Source organism: Carassius carassius, chromosome 19 (genome assembly GCF_963082965.1).
Source record: "Carassius carassius chromosome 19, fCarCar2.1, whole genome shotgun sequence".
NCBI classification, from domain to species: Eukaryota; Metazoa; Chordata; class Actinopteri; order Cypriniformes; family Cyprinidae; genus Carassius; species Carassius carassius.
The window spans coordinates 18,685,077-18,704,521 of NC_081773.1; the positions used below are offsets into that span (position 1 = coordinate 18,685,077).

Below are 19,445 nucleotides of genomic sequence, written 5' to 3' on the forward strand. Positions count from 1 at the left end.
AAATCTCCATTACATGCAATTAATTTGAAATACTTGCTTTTCTTGGAATGATAATGCAACATAAATAAGGTGGGATTGGGTTAAGTAAGTCTAAGATGGACAGTATTCTTTAAATCACTATCCACACCATCAGCATGTGTGTGTGCAGAACACAAATTCTATCAGAGATGCAAATTAGCTGCGTTTCCTATACATTAATTAGGATTCCCAGAAGAGCGAATCTGTATCTTGAAAACTGTAGCTGCCACTTCAACAAACCTTGGTTGAGCTTTATCACAACATTCCCTTATGCATGCCTGCATGCACAGAAATAAATGGCTTCTGTTGAATTTTAGCAGAGATGCATTCGTAATCTAAAGGAGAACAGTGTGTGATGACTAATAGAAATTGAGCCAATTAAGAGCTGCGTGTGGCTGGCATTTATATTTTTATATTTACGTTCTTATTGAAACCACTTAATACAGACACAAAATGTTTCATGGTACTTCTTTGTTCTGTATGTTAAATGTCTACAGATAATTAATGTAGGATAATAAACTCAAATTTTGATATGTTTTCAATTTGGGATAAATATTACAGTACATCAAAATCAAATTTTTGCTCTTAATTGACAAAAAGAAAACTTGAATTTAGGTTTTAAATGTAAGACTGTAATACAGCACAACAGTTTAATAATAATAATATGAAATCAGATTTATATTAAAAATTATTTACTTTAAAAAATGATTTAACAAAAATGTTTACATTCCTATTTTTACTTTTTTTTAATTGTCAGATTCTAAACTTATATAAAGTAGGGCACTTTTTTTGTGAGGAAATATACCTACTCTCTTCTCTCTCCCTCCGTCTCCCCATCTCTCTCTCTCTTTTTCTCTCTTCCCCTTTAAATGGGGAGGTACTCTAGCGTTTCTCTGCTGCCTGGGCTCAGAGACATGTCGGAAACCTCCCACGAGGGGCCCCGTGTAATTCGATGCATGCTGTTAAAGCTTAGAGTATATTGTCTTCTCTTGCTTATGAAGCCTCCACCCACCGGCCCACCCTACATTTAGCGGATCATGTGACCGTGGTAAGTCATTTGCAAGTACAACAGTTCTCTGTGAGCTCCCATTCATTTCCTGAGAACTGCCCTGAGCAGCTGAGAGGAGCTGAGAGGGGAGGGAGTCACACACATACACACATATACACACACACACACACACACACAGAGAGAGACAGACAGAGAGGACTGTATAAGGAAGACAGTTTCTGTCGCTCTTCAGCTCCTGGTCAGGTCTGTGTATTTTTTCTTCTTTTCTCACTGTTCTTTTTCCTTTTCTTCTTTGAATGCCTCTTGCTTGTTTGTCTCTGCTCTGCGCATCTTGTTCAGCTGTCACTGTAGTCTTACGCAAAATGACAAGTCTGATGCTGTCCAGCCTTCTATAACAATTGCACAATGCAGGTGGCTAAAGATATGAAATAAAAGCGTGATGGCATTGTTTTTTTTTATTCAGTTTTCAATCTATATTAAGTTCTATACACACTAGAATGTTCCATAAAGTGGTTTAAGTGTCTCAACAGAGTTCACAAAGTATGTGTAGGATTTTATAAAGGTTTTTTAGTAAGATTTGTTTTTTTAAACCGGCAAAGTGTTTATTTTTTTTCTGGATTAAATATTGACACAATCTGAGAAAAGTGTGTGCGAGGGAAGGGAGTCAGAGGTCTCTAAGCAGCCACTGTTCCACTCTCGAAAAAGTTTGATCCCCCTCGTTTGGCAGCGTAAGTGAGTGCGAGCGTGTATGCATGCGTTTGCCGATGGCACGTGCATCTCAGAAGCGATGACAGGCTTCCCAGTGAGTGGAGTTACTGTGGTGACAAACTGGGGTAGGAATCAGAGACTCAAGTGGCAGAGGAAGGACAGCGAGGGGGCGGGAGACAAGCGTTTGTATGTGTGCGCCGGGGTGTTGCATGGGTGGTGTCGTGGATGTCATCTGCTCCTCAAGGAACAGTCATTGGTATTGATGGCTGGCTGTCAGTGACGGGCTCCTGGCTTGGTGCACCTTGTCTGTGGGCTGGCCCGTGGTTGTTCTTTTCAATTACGGCAGACCTGGCCGCAACTGACAGCAAAGGCATTTGTTCGCAGAGAGAGGGTGGTGTGGAGGTCGATGTGCATTAGTGTGTGTGTGTGTGTGTGTGTGTGTAATTGTGGGTGGAGGTAGGATACCCTGTGCGTGTGTGCGTGCGTGTGTGTGTGTACTCTAATATGGTAACTGTGTTCTGATGTGTGTGACTCTACACAGTGCAAAAGTTGGTCACTTAGCCTTAAACTGTGAGGCAGCCACTGTTACTCAAGGTTATTCTGCCAGAGATGAGGTTATTTAATGCTCTTAATGCAGTTAAGACCCTTGCTAAAGTGAGTGTATGTGTTGTTCAAAACACTAGTAAATGATACTATTGCTACTGATACTGTAGGTCATGGTGACTACAATTGGCATTTAGTGGTGCTCGGTAGGCAACAGTTCCTGTTATTATTCCTCATTTTTATGGTTGGGAATTTGAGTGATGCCTCAAATTGTGTGGCTTGTTCAGCAGAGTTGTACTCTGTAGAAGTGATCAGATTTACGATTTTCACCAGGCGGACTAAAAAACGGGTGGAAAAAAAGCCCTTAGATTCACACTGAATAGAGGATCTTTGAAGGAGTGTGTCTTTGTGGTGGTCTCTTGTGTTGGGTCAGTAAGTAACCACCTAGCAACCACTTAGAACACCTTAGCAACTGCATGGCAACAAGCCAGTCAGAACATCCTTAGCAACCACGACCAAAGCCCTGGCAACCACCCAGAACACCCTTGCATTGTGGCGGAGAGTTTTGCACAGACAGGCAGAACCTACATTTTCGTAATGCAATTAGTTGGATCAGTTTTAGCATGTTCAAATTGAATTGATTTTAATTTTATATTTAGATAGAAATCTCTTTTGAATGCATTTAATAGATTTTTTTTATCAAATCCATGTTGTTGTTGTTGTTTTTAAATTAATACTTTTCTTGAATTGATCAAAAGGCAGAAAGGCATTTATAATATCACAAGATTTAAACTGTTCTTTTAAACTGTACCATAGTGAAAAAATAAATATGCTATAATGTATATGAAATTAATTTGTCATGCTAAATATACTACAAAATGAATTTACATATTTATAATAAAATTACCCTGCAATTGTACTTTAGGCATAATAAACTGGAATAGCCTACTTAAAGTCTGCTGGAACAACTCATTTTGTGCTTAATGCACTTTAATTGTGTGAAAATAATGTTGAAGTCCAACTGAAGATGTACTGAAGTATACTTGATTGTGCTAAAGTGTAACTATTACAAGTATACTTCGGATACTGTGCATTTAAAGACAGATATTATTAAATAAATATTTGTTTTCAACATTGATAATAAAAATGTTTTTGAGCACCAAATCAGAATATTACAATGATTTCTGAAGGATCATGTGACACTAAAGGCTGGTAATGGCTGTTGAAAATATAGCTTTGCCATCACAGGAATGAATTACATTTTAAAATATATTAAAATATAAAACAGTGATTTTAAACATTTCACAATTTTGACTCTGGGTTTTTGATCATAGAAATGCAGACTTGGTCAGCATAAGAAACTTAATTCAAAAACATTGACATTTTACCAACCCCAAACTTTTGAATGTTGCATACCTCATGTATTTAAAAGGATGTTAGAGACGCACTGATAAAAATCCAACATTTAATTTGATTCATTGACTTCGTGAAGTATATTTGATTGACTCTGTGGCCCCTATCAGAAGAGTATTGGAGGATTTTATCTGTGGCTCCCAGATAGCAATCAGCCAGATTGAGGGCTCAATAATGGGACACAATAATCACAGTAGAGCGTATCTGCTTTTCACTTCTGCTTTACGTCGTGCTGGAGGATTCTCTAGCCACACAACTGTGTCCTGCTGGCCATGTGGATGGGGAATTAAAGGTTAGCCTCTTTCTGCTCGGAAGAGCTTCACACAGGTGGGCTGGGGATAGAATTATTGATGGGACTCGCCTGAGACTGGACACCTTGCTGAAGGGATTATCTGGAAAATCCTCGAAAGATATCCCCAGAGCTTCAGCCCAGAAAGTGGGCTGGATTCAGTCCCAAACCGGCCTCATCTGTCCCAGGCTCAACCCAGGAGACTCAGGAATGCCCCTGTGGTCTACATAGCTGTCGGCTCCAGCTGATCAAATGCTCAGCTTTGCCCTCAATCCCACTTTAGCTAAAACAGCTAAAGAGTGAAGCACAGCACATTCGGAGCTAGGACATGTTGAGATAATGTTGGGTCTGTCACCGGTCCTGTCTGGCGGCACAGAGGGCGTGTCGTTTTAATTCTACCCTTCACTGCACTGATGGATCCAGGTGTTTGTTCTGTATAGCCAGACTAAACTGATGGATTTCTGTGGTGCTTGGTATGAAAAATAATTTGTCATTCCTTTTTGTAATATGACATAAAAAATTTATTTGCGCTGAGGCTGGCTTCATGCATATCAGTGAGTAAACTGAAGCATGTGACAGAGACCGAGTGTGTCCTTCAATTGAATAATGACTCACAAATGTTTGCAAACTCAGAAAGGAATGTTTTGATTGTTTGGTCATACAGGAGGTATATGGATGCCACTACTGAGTATGCTCACCTGCTTTCCATCTTATGTATGCTGTATAAAAGGACCATCTGATATTACAAGCTTTATTTAATTTTATTTAATTTTATTTTACACCATAAGAATGGTGTCCAGACAGTCCATACAGTATTCCTGTCTATTTAAAAGATTCAGTCCTTTTATTAATTTTATATACAGTATGTTATTAAAAAGGGAGTCTATTTATGATCATGCATTTCTTTATAATTTCTTTTTGTCATTAGTCATGTTCTGTTTGATGTTTGCTCTAAAAAAGGGTACAGTTTAAGATTGTCATTAGTATTTATTTATTTATTTATTTAACAATTTCAGACCATTTCCATTTGATTTTTCTAAGAAAATATATAAAAAAAATTCTTCTGAGAAACAACAAACAGAAAATGGCCTTAAATTGTTCCATTGTTCCAATAAATCAAAATAATAAAAAATTATGTAAATTTAATATTTTTTTTTATCTACATAATTTAATTTATATACATTTGAATGATTAAACAATCTTCTTTTTGATATATGTTTCAAAGAAAAGGGACGATTTGAGATTGTGATCACAAATTTATTTATTTATTTAACAATTTCCATTCGCTGTATGGTTCTAAAAAAAGGGACAATCTGAGATGATCACAGTCATTCTTCAACAATGTCTGTGTGTATAGCACCCAAGCAAAAACTACCCAACAGAAGAGTAGGGGAGAGAAAGAATTGTGGGTAACTATGTGGGTCTGATGATCTCTCTCTTCCTCCTCATTTCAACATTTTGCTAAGCTGACAAAATGTTCTAGTGCGTGTCCTCTGGTGTGTTCAACCCTTGACCCTGGTGTCCAGCCCTGGTGTGTTTACTGAAGCTGTGTGTGATGAGGGGGGAGGGATGATTGTTGAACACTCTGACACAGAAAGCAAGACGTGGAATTCTGCATCTGCTTCAAGTACACAAATGATTCACGACAACTGTCACTATCCAGTGTCAGTAACTCTGGATCACACTTTTTTTTCTGTCATGTGTAATATTCAGAACAGTCTTTATATGAATATCTGTAGTGATGTATTTTATTTCTTAGTAATTAGACATGTTATGGCTCTGCCTGACAATAAGAGAAATCAAAGACGACCAGACCTGCGCAGTACTCTATCTATATACTGTTCTCTGCCTGTCGTCATGACAACAACGTTAGCGCACCTAGCTGCTGTCCCTTAACTTGAGATGACTTTTGAGAACTTAATGGAAAAAATAGATTCAGTATAATCCCTCAAAGAATAACAATACATTAAGGATTTGCTCTGACTATTGTTTATTTTAATTGGTCAGTCAGGGCACTCTGAAACCATCGGTAGGATGTTCTGAGATATGCATGAACTTTGTTAGCAGTTGTCATGCAAACAACATATGGAGTCAATTACGATCCAAAAGCAAAGCACAGCATGAATGGTTCAGCTTTGAGAGACTCAAACTCAAGTCCATGTCATGGTATAACTTCCCTCAGGCGACTTGCTTGAACACATACCTGGCGCCTAATGCTGGATATTAGCAGAAAACTTGGAAAAGTAAACTGAAGAACAGATGCTGCACGTGAAGCATGAACATAAACCCAGCTGCTTATTCTATTAAGTGAGGCTATGGGTGCAAGAATGGGATTTTATTTGATTTGATTTCTTATTTTATATTTTTATATATGTAAGAAAATATAGACTCTGATATTACCATGAGTATTTCTATCTTTCTTTATTTAAAGAACTTATTTTGGCCATTTTTCTTTTATATAAACTCAAAGAAATGTACAATCTCAAACTAATGTTGTCTGTCTGTCTGTCTGTCTGTCTGTCTGTCTGTCTGTCTGTCTGTCTGTCTGTCTGTCTGTCTGTCTGTCTGTCTGTCTGTCTATCTATCTATCTATCTATCTATCTATCTATCTATCTATCTATCTATCTATCTATCTATCTATCTATCTATCTATCTATCTATCTATCTATCTATCTATCTATCTATCTATCTATCTATCTATCTATCTATCTATCTATCACAACCAATACTAGGACATTTTTCTGACAGTATTATATTATATTATATTGTTTATGTCTGTTTATGCTCACACCCCTAATACCTGGCCCCTAAATCCGGATATTAGCAAAAAAAAAAAAAAAAAAACACCTGGAAAAGCAAACTGAAAAGCAGATGCTGCATATGAAGCATGAACATAAACCCAGCTGCTTATTCTATTAAGTGGGGATATGGGTGCCAGAATGGGTCAAATTTCAGGTTAAAAATATCCTCACAAGGTCTTCCAGTATTACTTTATGTTCAAGTGAGTTGAACTCTGAATTTTTGCTCTGAAGTTGTTTTTTTACTCAATGTGGCAAGAGCGCTGGTTATAGATTTGCAGAGAAAAACAGAACGTGCGAGATGAGTGTGTGCCTCGCTTTGTGTGTGTGTGTGTTTGTGTGTGTTGTGATAGTGTGTGTTCTTGTTTGGTATAAATGCCATTGCTTAATCAGAGAGCATGTGTAGGAGGTACTACAAGAGGATGTGAGCTATGTAAATAAGCACGTTCTGAAATTGTGAATCTGGGTTTACGCAAGTGAGATTTCTGTGTAGCTCCATCCTGTTCATATCTAACTTACTCAAATTCTGTAGTTGTTTAGTTGCAAAGTATAAAGTAGTAAGTTTGTGTTTGCGCCTTCATACCTGGTTTGGTGATCTGAATGTGTGTGTTTATGTGTGTAGGGGGAGGGGGAGGGGGCCGGAACACAAGGCATTGAAAGCTGCAGAGAGGCGTCTTAAAGAACCTCTTCACCATTAAGACTGGAGGATGCAGCCGTCCCCCCAAGACATGAGGAGTGGGTTATTGTACTGATCATAATGTGCTCCACCACCTCCACCCACAGACCTCCAGCCCTTCTCCCATCCACCTCCGCAAACACACTTAACAGACTCACTACATTGTACAACCCACGCTGCTAAACATAGTACGACTGCTCTTATTTCCATGTGATGTCCAGCGACCAGTAGAATGACTATGAATGAAAGCCCCATCGCCGATCTCCTTATGGCGATGATGGCAGTTGTGTAACAGCGAGTGGCATTTAAGACCTCCAATGAATAGCTATTATTTACAGAAAATCACTAGTCCCGATACGACAGCAGGTGGTATAACAAGACTCCTAAGCTAACCAGTGTTGTTATGCAGTTACAAAGGCTATTCGCTTCTTAAGATGCTTTGGTTGGTTGCATACTGGGTTCACCACAAGCTTAGAAACAAACATAATAGCACATACAACTAATTGTCAAATTTAGCTGCATGAGCGATATTGGCTGGTCAAACACACCACTCAACTAAACGTATGAGCTTAATTTTTATCATAATAACTAAAAATACATTGCCAGTTAAAAGCTTGTGGTCAGTAAGATTTTTATTTAAGAAAATGAATACACTCTTAACCATCTGAGGTATAAGGGTATTTTGGGGGCCTGGAGAAGTTTTGTCATGCCCTGACATTTGTGCTTTTTTCAGTTTCTTATACACATCTAAATGGCTAAAGTCTAATCTCACTGTAATCAGCACAAACTAGGTTATAATAATATGTGAGCAGCATGTATGTAAATGATTGTGTTTTTGAGAAAAAAAATGTTATACATGGTTAGTAAAAAACTAAAAATGTTAAATCACTTCAATAAGGCCATAAAACATATACAGAACATTGGTTCCCGGGACTTTTGAGAACTCGAGCTTGTAGCCTAGAATTTTCTTTCTAAATTATGTGAAAATCATCTTGTTTACTCACTCACAGAAAACAATATATTGATTTATACTTTCTAAGACACTTTTTGTTGGTAAAAGTCATATGCGAGTTGTCGTCAACTTTCATGAATATCATTGTGATTTACACCTGAGAAGACAAAGGCCTGCATAATGAGCCGCATAATGAGCCATTCAGCCAGGTGTGTGACTGAGAGGGAGGAGTTACAAGAAAGAATGTCAAGACAAAATAAATGTATATAATTTTATGTTTGTAGTTTAGTTAGAATATATTTAATTATCCCAGAACATAATTTAATATTCACTTGCGAGTGCAGTTAAACAGTTTATTAGGAACAATCAAAGCTGACTTTCAAAGCTGAATAAAGGCGCTTAAAAGGTTCTTCACAGCGATACTATAGAAGAACCATTTATGGTTCAATAAAAGGTTCTTTAAAGAACCATCTCTTTCTTACCTTTTTTACAGTCTGAAGAAGCTTCTTTTGCCATAAAGAACCTTTTGTGAAACAAAAAGGTTATTCAGATGTTAAAGGTTCTTTCTATGGAACCGTTTAGACAAAAAGGTTCTTATGGCATCGGGAAGCACCTTTATTTTTAAGAGTGTACTTTTGTTTAGAACGAATACATTCAATTGGTCAAAATTGACAGTAAAGACTATATATAATATAGTCTTTACTGTCAATTTTCTTTTGTACTTGTATAATGTTACAAATTTTTTTTATTTCAAATTAATGCCTTTTTTTAACTTTGCATTCTTCGAAGAATCCTGAAAAATATATAAAATATTCCTTAAAATACTGAGCAGCACAAATGTTTTCAACATTGATGTTAAGAAAATCTCTGATTAATAGAAATAAAGAAAATTCATGAAGAAATTCAGCTTCATCAACCCATGAGTAAATTACATTTTTCATATTACATTTTAAAACCTATTAAAATAGAAAATGGTAGTAATTTTAAACTGTAATAATATTTCACAGTATTACTTTTTGGCTGTACTTTGTTTGTTCACCTAAATGCAGTCTCTTGACTTCTTTCAGAAACATTTCAAAAATCTTACCAACCTCAAACATTTAGTGTATATAATATGTATGTGCTTTTTATAAGGATATACTTGAGTGAATCACACTTCACTGTTGTAAGCACGAAGGTGAATATTTTCCCTAAGCGTCTGACAGTTCACAGCTCGAGTGTGAAACAGTATTGTTGTTTGCTCATCCGTGTGTGATGTTTTCTTTGGATGGAACTTCTACCTTTCCAGCAAACAGAGCTACCCTGCAGTCCACAGCTGGTACGGACGCAGATGGCCCTTGAAAGTTAGCTTTGGACACCTTTAAATGGATTTACTTGAATGCTGTGGACAGCTGTGAGCGCCTTCTTAGCAGGCGTTAGATTTGAGAGGTGGGGCATTATCCTTAACTGTCAATCACATCACAAGCAATTGTGGTTGGATGACAAACAGGATGTGCGTTACTAATCGTTTATGTTTGTTTGTTAATTTATACATTTAAATAATATCCAGGGAATTAAATGGCTTTTCCTATAAGCCAACAGAGCTTTTAAGAGTAATTGTTAAAGAGTAACACTTCGTATTCTTTTAGACAGTGGAGGGATTTTTGTATAGCAGTGACATTACTGACTGTCATTGGATAAATGTCAGTGACAAGACTGATTAGAATGGGCTGGGTTCATTAAAAGTGGATTAATGTCATGTGAATCAATGTGACAGTACCACTACATGACTCATTAGTCACAATGTGATTTTTCACTTCTGTGGTCACAGTTCAGCTGGACTCTAGGGTGACCAGGCGTCCTCGTTTTTTTGTGGACAGACCCCGTTTTTGCTGTCCTGTCCAGGCTGTAGCAGTCCTCAGAAATATCCCTGTTTTTTTTTTTAACTTGATAAAAATATATATATATTTCCATAGCCATATATTTAGTTTATATAAAGTTTTGCCTTTATACACAAGTTAAGGCTGTCTATAAATGCATTTAGACTGTCTGTCATACTGCTATGCAAACAGCTATAGATATTGTAAACCAGAGGGGCCAATAGATATGAATAATCATTTTGGGTTCTTGCTTTAGATTGCATTATTATAGATTGTGTAGTTTAGCATTACATAGCAGTTTTGTATAATAACGCCCTGTAATGCATTGTTTTGGATCCAAAACATTCTTTAGATTTTATAAGCATGCTTTGATGTCTAAATGTGATTTAAATGTGGTTTAGTATCATTTATATCCTATTTTAGAGTTTATTCATATTTTAATTGGCTTTTTATTTATATAGTTTTTTTTGTAATATATTTTAGCCATTGTATAATACGTTATAAACATATACTGTGACCTCATTTCATCAGTATTATTGGCCATTCAATTAGTGGATGGATAATTAATAGGTTGTCAATACATCATTACATTTCTTGTTGCTGTGTGTTAATTTTATGAAAACGTGCCTGCTGTTTTAACCATCTAGTATTATTTCATGAAACTATGACTTCTTGGGGACTATTGCTTTATTATGTATGTACTTTAAGTTTACATCTTTATCTAATGTTTATTTTTTTGTCTTATTTAACCTTTAATTACCAAAAATAATTCTTAATAGCTTGCGTTAACAATACCACTACTAAACCAGAAATGTCCCCAGTTTTCATTTGGGAAATCTGGTCACTTTACAGTACACCAACTGCAGACTTCAGACGTGACATGCTCTGAGAGGGAGAAAAGAGAGAGAGAAAGAGAGCGCTGTGAGGCATTGCTGGTCAGAGGCAGTTCATTAGCGTTCTTTTCTGAATTGGAGATGAGGTTGGATTTCCAGTTCTTGTGCAAACTGAAGGCTTGGAGGGAGAAAATATGAGTACTGTAGGAGCAGCACATTCTCACATGCACAATCCATATTGATCCAGCACAGACCATCAGCATTTAAGTCCACCTCTCTCCAGCTAAATCCCTCTGCGGTGACCACTCCACCCATTCCATACCCCTCGGAGCAATTGAGGTTTTTGTGTCAGGTCTATTTTAAAGCATGGCCCCTGAGATCACTGCACTTTATCTAAAGGGGGAAGGGAAGAGGTGTGCTTGCAGTGGCTGCGGGGTCGCCCCTCTCTTGTGCAGCCAACCATTGCAGAGAAGAAATGTGTAGGTAACAGCAGATTTCTATGTATCTAACTTAAGGGCTGAAGAAATTATCTTTCGTTGTTTCTCTGAATTCGAAACTTTGAATCAAGTAGATAAAAAATGTTTCATGTAAAAACTAAAAGTATACTGTAAATTAACTAAAAGTTAAAAAAATAATATATATATATATATATATATATATATATATATATATATATATATATATATATATATATATATATATATATATATATATATATATATATATAAACATTTTCAACACAACATTTTATTTTTTTATTGTATTTCATTGAAACTTAGCTACCAAATAAAGGATACTGAAATGAAAAGAATTACAGTATTCACAGTTATTGCATAATGAAATCACTGCAAATATATTTTGAATATTCTATATAACGTATGTCACCCAGCCTTATTTCAACTTTGTTGCTGTTAAAACAGTATAACGCTTTGGTGAGACGGATATACAGTGTACGTATGTGTGCATACAGGGGTGATATGTTGGAAAATCATGAGAAATTTATCAGAGGTCAGACAGATTTGGCAGAGGAACCAAAGCTCAGGAAACCAGACAGGTTTACGAGAAGCTGTGAAACCACGTGAATGAAAAAAAAAAACCACAATGTCTTTGCTTTAGCTGTAAAGACACCTGTTTGCTGAGTTAAAAGCCTGTCACTCTACATCTTGAAACTTCAAACAAAATAGTTTACTGATACTAAGCCCTTTAATTCTGTTTTCATAAACTTTGACACACATTTTTCAGCTGAAAAATGCTGATCAAGCACAGCTGATCAGGATACAAGTATTGTTCAGCTGTGTAGTTGATGTATGTTTTTCTTAGCATGGATTCCACTGAAAAAGGTTTTTTTTTGTTTTTTTTTTTTAAAGCATGTGTCAAGAATGGACTCTGTCCCCTCTTTTCCTTAATTCCCTTTTTCACAACTCATGACCTCTCACCCCCATAGCACTGACCAATCAGTAAACAAACCTGACTGATATACTTTATCTCATAATATTATGTCAAATGGGAAAGGATTTGAGAATAATAGTTGTTTTATGCAAATACTTGAAATCCTACGGGGCATTTTGATATTAGATTTTTATTATTTTTCTCAATAAACAAACCAACTGACAAAAATAACTTCTCTGGATGCATCATAAATGTCCAGCCGTTTATATGCGAATGGTGCAGACTGGGGCAGTGTCTCATGGGCTGAGCTGCCTTATCCTCACTGGATCACTGACACAGGATCTCCCTCGTGCAGAAATAGCCCGAGCCCAAGGGCAATATGCTGGACTATGGGTACTTCCGCCAGCCTGTGTTTTGGAAAGTCGGCCTGGTGTTTACAAGAGCCTCAGTGTTCTGTTAAAGGTCTCTCACTTCCTATCAGGTGTGTGAGGCCTAGTGATGGGGGTAATGGGGTAAAATTGATGTACAGTACAGAGTCTTTTGACAGCTGGCCCCAGCATTTGACTGTGCCGATGGGCTTTAGGGCTTCTTCTGGGTGAACTGGATTACGCTCTGTGCATCTTGATTGCATTGACATGGCTGTAAAATGAGCATTCCAGAGTAGTACGTTCCCTTGTGACCTCATTTTTTGGAGTTTATCTGGTCATGTCTTTCAGCACTTCTTCTGTTAATCTCCGAGTCAGAGTACATTTGTCACACTCAGAAAAATAAAGAGAGCTATAAGACAGCAAATCTGCTTGGTTGGGGGCCCGAGTGAATGACAGGCATTGTTGTGTGGCTGTTTTTAGCCAGAGGAAAATGGCAAAGTGGGCTCCCTGAGGTGAAGCGCTATCGTCTGGATGCGCATGGAGGAGAACACACGCTCGCATTACTTATCCACAAACTCAGCTGGTACTGAAGCAGCACATCTCTCTAGAGCTCGAATCAAAAAAGGTCCTAAAAGCAGCCAAAGTCTTATAGGGCAGACTTGCCTGCCAAGGAAAATTTGCCTTATGAAATGGAAAGTCTGAAGTCATTCACAGTATGCCAGAAAAAAGTTACCAAGAAATACAGTCCGCACTGAAGTATGGGTAGCATTGGAGTTAGAATCCATGACATCCACCAGGAAGAGATGGGAATGTGGGCGTGATTGTACGTCATGATGTTTTCTGAAATTCATTTGCTGTTCAGTTTGTGTATGGGTAGAAGTTTTTTTTTTTAGCCATCAAGAATTAAGTTCCTCTTCAAATGCAGTGCATACTCAGACAGTACATGACCTTTGATGTGTGAGATAACTTGGTGATGCTGGACTTGTGAAAAAGTTTTCAGTGAGCATTGAAAAATGTATTGGATGTCGGATGGCAGTGGCATAGTAATTGTCATTTAGTCATTCATTTTAAATTATTTTCAATTCATATATATGCTTTCATAATACAAATAGTTCCAAAACGTTCATTTTATCAGATCATGTTGATTGACGGTTGACAGTAGATTTAAAAAATGATCACATGACCATGTGTGAAAAAAAAATTATTGATAATAAAACAAACTTGTCTTATCACAGAATTCCTCTCTCTTGATTGGTTAAAGAGTTCCTATGTCTGGTATGACAGTGAAAGGAAAGGTGGTACTTAGCCTGCATGTTCTCTGCTTGGGACGAAAGAGGGAAGTGAGCTTGAGATGAGTTTTGGTTTGCAGAAATTGCATCGTGTGGACATTCTGTATGTAAATACAGTTTTTGACTTAAGTGGTTACAGAATTTTAGGAAGATCAGCATGATGTAAAGATAAAGAAGATCAAAAAAGTTTTATTTTGGAATCTGTTTGCCTGACCAATGGAAGACTGTTGTCTAACCAGTCTTCAGGAAGCCTTTTTACAAACTTTTGCTAGTAGTTCCGAAAGTGCACATTTGATTTACATTATTTTTCGACAAAGTTACAAAGTTTTTTGCAACTTTTTGCAACTTAAATGACCAGGCAATCTATTTACAAGAGCACAGTGGGGAGCAGCTCTCAATAGCTTTTCTCCTCAGTGTGGAGTCTTATGTTACATAAAATTCTGTTCTTTTGCTCTGGTTGAGCCTGAGAGGCTCTCTTGGCATGTTTGAGTTCAGTGTTCTTGTCTGGCTTTTGGCTGGGCTCCAGTGCTTAAATCCCTACCTCCCTCCCCAGCCACTTCCTTCTCGTCCTCTCATCCCCATCCGCATTTCCCCCTTCGGCCTGTGGCAGCAGGACCAGCCTCTGTGCCACAGATGCCCACAGTTGCTCAGGGCTCTCGACATGGGAACAAAGCATTGGCAGGACCAAGGGAACCCGTCTGTTAGTGTGCTACTCCTCCAGTGCAAAAATTAAAAATTTCAGATATGAAACGCCTCCAAGCAGTAGGATGATCATCCTGCTCCTCTTTCGTTTCTGCTCATGTTCCAAATGAGTTTTGTTATTCTGAAATTTCTTGGTGTTTTTTTATTTTGTGCTAGGATACATCGGTATGGTAGCATATCGGTTATTGGATGTTAAATACATATTGGCCTACTGTACAGTATATTGAATATTCTATTGCGCATGCAGTTGTTAATGTTGTTAATTTAAATGAAACTTATTTTTTGTGCTAAATCAAAGATAAAATATAAATATTACATAAACTTTTTTTCTAGTTGGTTGTCTAGACAAGAGTTAAAATTTTACTTTAAGCTGAAGTTCTGAAATTACTGAATTAAAACTGAAATAATGATTATATAAAACAATATTTTAATATTTAGAAATATAAAATTTCAAAATACAAATGATAAAAGTACATAAAATTACTAAAACTATATTTAAAATGAAAACTGAAAACATAAAAATAAAAGCTAATTCAAAATTGAAATATAATAGTAAAAATTGCTAAAATAACACTGCGTTTTTATTTCCCCTATTCTTGCATTTAGATTACCTAATTTAATAACATTATTAAATAATGTGAAATGAATAAAGTTTTTGTATTTCCTTTTTACTTTATTTAGATAAAATAGTATAGAATTTTGCTATCAGACATATCGGAGGGAATTTTAATATCCAAACCCTAACACAAAAACAATGATTGACTTGTCGGTATTGGCCAGAATTTTAAATGTCAGACGACTTTTATACACCTTGAGCCTCGACAGATTTATATTACTCTAGAAATACCTCTAAACCACTTAAATAGAGGTTCCTCCTGTGCACTGTAACGCCCCTCACATCAATGCCACACTAGGCTTAGCAAGGCAGAAAGTTACACAATGAGGTATGCAACCAGCTCCAGGGGCAAGTTGAATGCTCTCTAAATCATTGTGTAGCAAGGTCAGCGTGGGGTCCAGGAAGGTCAGGCTTTTCCATCCAGGCCTGTCACCTCATATTGATCCGCTCGTCATTCGCTGGGGTCTGTTTGGCAATTCCGCTCCCTGCACCGTGTCTCCATCGGCACCCACATCCATCGGGGAGTTCTGGAGCTATGGCTGGGCATGGGAGTGCCAGCCAATCCCCTCCCCTGACTCCCCCATCCTCAGCCGGAATCAAATCCCAGGCGGGCCCCCTCCCTGTGGCCCCGTTTCCAGTTGAATTGCCCTCATTCTTCTCAGTGAGCCTCTCGGGGGACAGCTCTAGCCGTGCATGGCAATGAGGTGCCTGAGCACTCAGCTACTGCACCTCCCATGCTCATAACACTCACACCTGGGATCACCATTTCATTTCAGCGTCCTGGTGAAATGGAAAGGTGATCTTAATCTCTCTTGCTCGATTGCTCCCTTTCCATTTCTTCAGATCTTTAAAGTGATAGTGTGAATGAAATGAAAATGAAAATTCTGTCATCAATTACTCACCCTCGTGTCATTTCAAAGCTGTATGGCTTTCTTTCTTCTGTGAAACAAAAAATAAGATATTTAAAAAAATATGAAAGTCAGTGGGGTCCAACATTTTTTTTTATTGTATGGATAAAAACAGATAAACAAAAAATAAAAAAAATTAATATAAGATTGTCTTTCCAAATCTGTATAACTTTATTTCTTCTTGTGGAAGACAAAAGAAGAACCCCCCCACATACAGTGATAGTCAATGGGGTCCAAACTTTTTATTTACTGTATGGATAAAAACAGATAAAAGATTATTTAAAATAAGAATGTCTTCTTAAACCTGTATGACTGACTGAAAAATATCTCAGTGTTTTTTTTTTTTTTTTTGACCATACAGTAAAAACCAATGGGGTCCAAACATGTCCAAACAATATCATAACATCTAAGTCTTAATGTGAAAATTCCTTTGTTAGGGTCTTCACGGTTATGCACTGACAGTATTCTTGATTAGATAAGTCACACTGATTTGACAAAGAACATTTGCGCTGTTTGGAGGAAAACCGATCTAGAATTAGTCATTGTTACTCTTGCTTCTCATATCACCTTGGCACTGTTAACTACAGCTGGTGATACAGCATCCTCCATCACAGCCCCTTGATTAAGTGTTAATCAATTGGAGCTAAGATAGACAAATTATGCCTAAATGTTAACCACGTGGTGCTATACTCAATTATGCTAATAATCTGTTCATTTGATGGTTAATGAAACAACTGAGACCTTGCTCTTGGTATTGATTTCCCATTTGGAGCTCTCTTAAGGGACAAGCTTAGTTAGGCAAGAGGTTGGCTCATTTATCTGATCTAATGATCAATGACTCTGAGTGATATGCTTACACAATACACATGAGCATGATGACAGCTCCTTGGACACAAAAAAATAGTCGGCTGTTGAACAGCGAGTGCCCTGTTCAACTGTGAAACCTCGCATGTCAATCCAGAAGGACAATAACCCTCTGAGCTCCAACTTGAGTTGCCATGGCAACATTATCTCAGCCCACCACTACCTGCAGCCATTGGACATCCTGATCACAATATCAATCCAATGCACACAGATTAGCTTCGAAGCACGCTTCGTCAATGGCAAGAGCGTAGGGTTAAAATTCACACAGAAATTTTGTTTTGCTTTTAACGCCACATAAATAAGAGTCTTTTCTTGGAAAAGCCAGAAAGCTTGGTAAATACAGTGTAAGGGCTATTGGCTAACATGGATGCTATATATACAGTAGTGCTGGATGGACATTATTTATATATATATATATATATATATATATATATATATATATATATATATATATATATATATATCTTATGCTCACCAAACCTGCATTTATTTTATGGAATAAGGGTTTAAACAGTTATACTGTGAAATATTATTACAATATAAAAGAACAGTTTTCTATTTCAGAATATTTTAAAATGTAGTTTGTGTCACATGATCTTTCAGAAAGCATTCTAATATGCTGAATTGGTAATAATAAGAAATGTTTTGTGAACATTAATCCTAAAAACAGTTGTGCATTTTTTTTCAGGACTCTTAGATAAACAAGTAGTTAAAAAGAACAGTGCTTATTTTAAATATAAATATTTAGTAATGTTATACATGTATAACATTACTAAATATTTATATTTCTTTATTGTCACTGTTGATCAATTGAATGGCTCCTTGCTGAATAAAAGTATTAATTTCTGTAAAAAAGTTAATAAATAAAAACACTTTTTACAACTTGTTATATTAATGTTTTGATATGTTTCAGATGTTTCGTTTTTATTTTATTTGTCAAAATATTGCAAAATGTTTGACTTTTCTAATTTCTAAGACTAGAATTATTGAAGATGACAAAATGTTGGCTACATTTTTGTCAAAGTACAATAACTATGACTGAACAATAACTATAAAAATGAACACTTCCTGTAAAAGCATGAAAATGTTGACTCATCCGGTGGACCATAGTGTTGTCTCATCTCCACCAGAATTGTTTCAGCCCAAGTGCTGAGTCGAGATCTGGGGCTGATTTCCTGCCGCCTATGCCAGGAGTGATGTGTAATAGAGATGTTTAAAGCGTATCGGCTTTGCTTGCATTCCATCACGTGCTGCTGCTAAAATAATAAGTGCACGGGTTACTTTGGGACACCTCCCTCTGAGCCACAATCACATTGTTGTGATTGACTCTTTCGTGAAGTTCCCTTTTCTATCGCCTAAAGCCACACTGATCGTGTTTGCAACACTTGTGGGCAGATCGTAGGAGCATCTCACATCTAAGAAAGTCATTTTGACAGCAGAGATCTAGGTTCACTCTTTTCTATCTTCAAGACAAGTCACCTATCTGTCTGTTTGTGTGCAGACTTGTCCCTCCCGACAGGCGAAACCCAAACAAACATAAAGAAACATGAATACTGCATTTCCCAAGATGCTCATGCATCCATTACTGCACCTTTATGGTGTTAAACATGGTAAATTGAGTAGACGGGGGAGAGAAACCGTCTCAGTGGGAGTGCTGGAGCGTCTCATCTCCTCATGCAGTGCTTCAAGAGCCATATTAACTTGTAATCAGATTCCACCAGTTCATTAAAGCTGTCTCCTTGTGCATCCCTTGGATGTTGAGGGAGGTGGCCACTTTTCATGTGTGAGAGAGTCTGGTAGAGCAATGCCCACTGCAAAGCACAGAGCCGTAACAAGGCTGGAGTCTTTGTTCCGAGTCTCAGATGCCTGAGGGGAGTTTGCACAAAGACATGGATTCTGTTAGATAATCTTGTCATTTGTGTCAATATACAAGAAGAGAACTGTCAGGAGACTCTGATAGCAGCGACAGCCTTGATTGTGTGCGTGTATTTAGATGCTATATGTATGTGTGTGTGCGTGTGTGTGTTACGAGTGAGCGCATGTGTTTGCTAGCACAGCTTTACCCTACAGACATGCAGCTGGTCACCTAGGTGATGCTGAATGTTCTTTCCTATCTACAGGCCCCTTTTACACCTGGCATTAATGTGTTTCCAGTGAATGGATCACTAAAAACACTTTCAAAGGTGGTCTGGGATTGATTTTGATGACATT

At 37.3% G+C, this 19,445-nt stretch overlaps 1 protein-coding gene across 3 annotated transcripts in view; it reads left to right on the forward strand.

Moving 5' to 3' along the window:
- Positions 1–919: 919 nt before the first annotated feature.
- The window catches only part of LOC132095293 (Krueppel-like factor 12), a 47,079-nt gene continuing 28,553 nt past the window's right edge, over positions 920–19,445 (forward strand). The window contains exon 1 of one of the 3 annotated variants that reach the window (XM_059500139.1): positions 920–1,066. The gene's annotated coding sequence lies outside the window, so the exon portion shown is untranslated. Of the gene's footprint in view, positions 1,067–1,094; positions 1,271–19,445 lie in introns of those variants that run through there. The other 2 variants (XM_059500140.1, XM_059500138.1) reach the window with 2 other exon arrangements.